Below are 6,106 nucleotides of genomic sequence, written 5' to 3'. Positions count from 1 at the left end.
AGAGCTTCAAATTAGCAAACATGCAAACAACAAAAAAATGTACTCTGTATCTGCTTGAAACAATGATGTGGGGAGCCGTTTCCTTCCTCAACACAGAAGTTTAACAAGGGGCAGCATTTTAAAACCAAAAGATGCCATAGTTATCTGTTGTTTACTGGCGTTAGGGTGGATGACAGAGTCCAAGCTTTTTTTTTTTGCCTTTTTTTTTTTTTTTTTTTTTTTTACTGAGGGGTGGTTTGCTCTGAAGGTGTAACAAGGCAGCCCAGCAGGGGTAGCAAAAAAGCCATGTGCATACTTCATTCAGCATGCCAGATGAAAGGATTATGTCACATTCAAGAGCAACAAAGAGCTCTGTTTAAGTTTGTACCAGGCTGGAACTGTGGGGCAGCCGTTAAAGACCACCAAGGTTTTAAATAAAATCGGACACTTTTAAGTTTCCTCTAGCTTTCCTTGCGGTAAATCCACCCAATATGAAGGGAATGTCGGTATCTCCCAGGAGGAAGATCTCTGAGGGTTTAAAGAGGAAAGAAAGTTTGATGTACTTATATATGTGTGTGTGTGTGTGTATACGCAACTCCAACCAGTATACATGTATATATATATATATACACTGATGTATGCTATTTTCAGTAAAGGTATCCCCAAGTTTGAGGACATCACCAACATTATTTTGTTCCAGCAAACATTGCTTCTCTACCACAGTTGATTAGCTAGCGTCATTCCTCTCCTTTAACTTTAATTTTGTTCCAAAGGTACATATTCCAAATAAAATCGGTGCTTTTTATTATTAAATACTGCTTACCTCTGAAGAGATCTATGAAACCAAGTTAGATGTACACACTACGTTTTAGGTTCCCTCACGTGTCTGCCTCAGCATGGAGGCTTGCTCTTAACTTCCACTTATAGAGAAGCATATCTGTAGCCAGGCTGAAATAGTCCAAAATTGTTGCAAAATACATGTCTCGAGAATTGCCTCCTGACTGCAGTTAATAATCCAACAACCAGATCAACGTCTGTTTACGTCAATATGACATTTTCACTTGTATTTGACCACCTAGTTTTGAACGGTGAGATAAGAGGCCTTCTCAGTAAAATCTCAATCCCATGCAAATAGAATTAAAGGGCATTATTAAGCTGGTATACATGCATATTGGCCAGTAGTCCTCTACCATTATACCATGCTCCCCACTTTAACATTAAAATGGATGAAGACTCGATACCTTTTATATTTTTTTTCTTGTCATTCTGAAATTTACTACTATTATGGGCAGCAGCTATATAACCTGTGAATTAAACATGGCTTAGACGATAGATCATCGTAACTCTTCCAACTCCAAATAGTGTTAGAAGGCTAGTGAAGATCAGAACTGATATGGTTATTGATGGAGAGTTATGGAGAACTCCAGTGAGCCTCCATATGAGGCCTTGTACTGTCTCTTCTAATACTGCTTTTCTTAAGCAGTTCATGAACCACTGCTGCTAGATCACAGACTATCCAGCCAGGGAGCCATGCCAACAGCCCTTTAGTTGTCTATTTTAATATATATAATGGATTTAGGAAATAAAGCAAATGTTAAAAAGACCTATCAGATAATTTATTAGAGAAAAAAGCAATGCTGCATAGAGATTTGTCTGTATAATTAAACAATGTTATGGCTACAAATGCATTTCTTGAAAAGCCTGGAGAGACAGTCCTGAAGTGCAAGCCACCTAAGTTAATGTCACAGAATACAATTTAAAAATAAGTTAGACCAATTATAAATGGAAGTCTTTGTGAAAAGTTATGCTCTTGATTTAAATTTCCAACTCCTACTAAAAAACATATTGTGAAACTTTAATGCTCTAGACTTCATAACTCTGTTGTATACTGTACATATCTACTTAACAATGTTCTCTCCAAAATCCATTTCCTTTCAAGAAAAAAATAGCAGCAGAACTTGCTAGACCAGAATACTTCGAGGAGTATACAAATTTAAGCACTTTCATTGTCATGTTCTTCCAGGCAATATGAACAAATGAGGAAAAATAATTTTTTTACTTGACTAATCTATATAGAATCATGGCTCACCTGCTGAAGCCCTGACACTGCAGATCGGCAAGTGCTTTTTCTTCTTGTAGAACAGCAATAGATTTAATTTGGGTTTTCAATGCAGCCTGGGAAATTTTACTCATCTTACCTTTCTTCAAGCAGTTCAAGCTCAAACCATTATGATCATTGAGCCTGCAGAAACTCTGCATTTAGTGCTGGATAGTTTGGAAATTAGAACAACCCAACAGATCAGGTAATTGCAAATTGGACCAAAGGGGATCACTTATCAATTATAATAAAATTTTCTTCAAACAAAAGTGCAGGTATCTTCATTGTAATCATAGCGTACAGGCTCAGTCTTTTTAAACCAAATAATAATACAAACATTCTTTGTTTACTCTGGTTCTCACGCAGCCTATAACAAGTGCACATCCAGTAGGAATACAAGATGAAATTCACATGATTCTCTTTAAAAATATTAAATTATCTTAAGTAATTTCCTTCTCAAGAACTCTTTAAATACATTCATAGATCAATTTTTACTGTGAACATTATTATTATGTAATTGATGTACCATGTTTAACACTTACAGTACAATTGTACATACATACATGTATATCATTGACTTACCTGCCTACACTGACGCACTCCCATACTGTGTTTTCCTGAACCTTCAAGAGAAACGTATTTTGTGGCTAACACACTGGGCTGAGGATCAGAAGATCTTGTTGCAGCTCAAAGGACTGATGAGTTTCTGCTTACTTTAGGCATAGTACTTCCTTTCTAGATAGCTGTCAAAAATATATACAACAAAATATTCTCTTTTCCTCACATTTTCTGTCTCAGTGTAATTCTACGTTCTCCAGAAGAAAAAGCATTTCTGTGTTTCTTGGCCCATCTAGTAACTTTTATTCTCTCCTGCAGCATAAATAATGATAATGCTGTCTCATCAGGACACTCAGCCACATCCCTTAGTTTCCCAGTCAGAAATGACCAGATTAGGCCTTTTCATTATGCAAATGCTATTCATTAAGAACTCTTGGGGTTTTATTGCACAAAATTTAAACTAATTCACTGGAGCTCTAGTAGCAGAAACAGCATCTGAAACTTCTCATGTCTTTTTTCCTTCAACATGAGGTTTATCATGGCTGGAGAGGACCAGCAGTGCTGGGTCAGTGCAGGTGCCCAGCATGGCCACAATCCCACCTCCAGCAGTGGTGGTAAGGACATACATGGGGAAAAATGAGGAGGGTGCAAGCCTATGGTACCTTTCTTGGCTCTTACTCTTCAACTCTTGTAACTTAAAGCGAATTCCTGAACCATGTGTGGTTTATATGCATTTAGTAATCCTCAAATTACCTTTTCAAACAGTGATCTGTCCAGTGACTCCTCCTGCTTTTTTTTTTTTTTTTTAAACTTCAACATCTTCCAGATACTTCAGGAATCTCTGCAAGTCTACTAATTAGTAAAAAAAAATTAAAAAAATTAAAAAATAAAAAAATTTTGCTGTGAATCTGCCTCCTGCCTGCCCCACATGAGGTCTCCAAAGTTCTGGGGATTGTGCCCCCTTCTCTAGGTGTTTTTGGGTTGTTGTCCTGTTGAGAGATTTCTTGAAACAGCAAAAATCCCATGGCTTGCTGTAGCTGAGCAAACCAAGCTACCAGGGCAACTATGAGAAGTTCCCATGACAGTGTTCCCACATCGCCCAATTGAGGAATTCAGGAAAATATTGTTACCAGTAGCTGGCCTCAAGGACAAGGTCTATGTGACTGCTAATCACAAGGGGGTTGTTTTCTTGCAGGTGGGGTTGTTTTCTTGTAGCTGTTTGTCTGAGTGCTTTTGACCAATAATCTTGTGTGAAACACTGTCCACCCCTGTTAAGTTCTCTATAAAAGTTAGGCTATTCGGGCAATAAAATGGAGCATGATCTGACTCTACTGGTGTCTGTCGTGCTTTCAGCCGTGCTTCCTGCAACATTGTCCGACCCTGCTCCCACCCAGCTGTCAAGGCGCTCTCCTCATGGCTCCCATCCGGGCTGGTGCCTGCCTCCCTCAGCCAGGGTTACAGCACAGCAACGCTTACAAGTTACCTCAATGGTGTTGGTTTTAGCACCTGCCATTTTTTGTGGAAGAGGGGCTTCAAGCTAAGCATTTGTACATTTAAAAGGAAAACATTCAGTGAGCAGACTGCCTCACAGACTTGTACACATACAGGGTTTGCCAGGCAGCCAGTCACCCTCACAACCGTTTCATCTCCAAAATGCAGCCAGAGTCTGTTCCCTTGCATTTATTTGTACCTGTGACTGTGCCCTCTGCCCTGCTGAGGGGAGAATCGCCATCAAAGCTGCGTCACTGCCTTTATCCTACGGTTGGCTGTGGACATCAGGGATTATGTCAGGCAGCAGTTGTTTTCACGCTCCACAAACTCTGATTATCAGGTAATAATTCTGGTATCCAGCTTGATTCACCGGCAAGTCACGGCTAAGAACTCCTCCTGAGCGTTTTACTCGGTCGGTAATTTCACCGCCGGTCAGCAAACAGCGCAGAGAGAGGAGAGCCCGCCCAGCCGGGCCCTCGGGGCTCGCCATTTCCTCACAGGAGCGCCCGCCGCCAGGTGGCGCCGCGAGCCCGCCTTGCACGCGCCCGCCTTGCACGCGCCCGCCTTGCACGCGCCCGCCTTGCACGCGCCCGCCTTGCACGCGCCCGCCTTGCACGCGCCCGCCTTGCACGCGCCCGCCTTGCACGCGCCCGCCTTGCACGCGCCCGCCTTGCACGCGCCCGCCTTGCACGCGCCCGCCTTGCACGCGCCCCTTTTTCTGCAAACATGTCTGACAGTTACGAGTTGAGTCCTGTCTGCTACCTCAGAGCCTGCGGAAGTGCTGTTTCTGCAGCCATCTTCACGTCCTCCCACAATAAAGAGCTGTTTCACAAGCCTGAAGTCACCACTGCTGGAGTATTGTTTTATTACACACAAACAGTATGACAGTCTTTTTGCTCTTCTGCTTTGTGTTATGAGGTAAAATTTCTGGGGGTAGAAGTCTACAGGAGTAACAGATAACAACGTAAGCCGCCCCGCAATACCACTAGGATCATGCAGGATGTCACTTCACACATACCTCTTAACAAAGTGTGAGGAGCTGAGATGCAGGAACTGTTACAGAGCTAAAGGAAAGTTTTAAAAGCTTTTGTGAAAATATTTTAACTCCCTCTGGTGGGCTACTTGTGGCAGTGCTTTGTAATGGTGATCCAAGAACATAGCACCACTGTACTGTTCACAGTATGAATGTAAAGTTCCAATCTAAGCAGACATTGTTAACCTTATGAAGGAGTTCTTGGTGTGTCATATCAGTAATAACAAGGCTGCTGATGCTGCCAATTCATTGACTGGCAGCAAACATGCGCAGTAGGAGTTGCATGCTCAGACTTTCTTGTCACTGTATGAGCACAACAGTTATCTTATTTCTCCCTTCCATGCTTGTGTCTTACCTTTATTAGAGGTGTTTGGAACAACAGCCACAGCATGCTACTCTACTAACAGAGAGGAGTAAGAGGGGTAGAGAATTAGAGGATAAGCAACTCATTCACAAGCAGTCACATTGTTCTCTTGTCAGACTTCTGTTAGAGTGATGGAGATTTAAGACTGAAATAGAGTTAAGACTGAAATAAACCATCACTTGAAGGTACCAAAAATACATTGCTGCAAGTAATGCCAATCTTGAGCTTCACATAGTTTTCCAAACTTTCCAGAGCTCAATACATCACTGTCAGTCCAGGAATATTCCTGCTTTTTGAACAGCTGTCTGTGCAGAGCTTTCATGGCTTCTGGACAAAATCAATACAGACCTACCAAGAGTGGCAAACTTTACATAATAGTATTAAAACATCTGCATCTTGCTCAGACACATTAACATAAAACCTGAAAAAATTTATAGCCATAGATTACTCTATTCTTTGAACATACTTCTAGCTTATAGCAGACCCAGCCCAAGGCAATGACATGCCCAACAAGCTGGTGCACTCGACTTTAGAGAACCTTACACACAATAAGAAAAATGTTACTGGGTCTGTGTTTTAAAGA

Source organism: Aythya marila (genome assembly GCF_965140915.1).
Source record: "Aythya marila genome assembly, chromosome: 12".
Taxonomy (NCBI): Eukaryota; Metazoa; Chordata; class Aves; order Anseriformes; family Anatidae; genus Aythya; species Aythya marila.
This window is presented reverse-complemented; position numbering follows the sequence as displayed.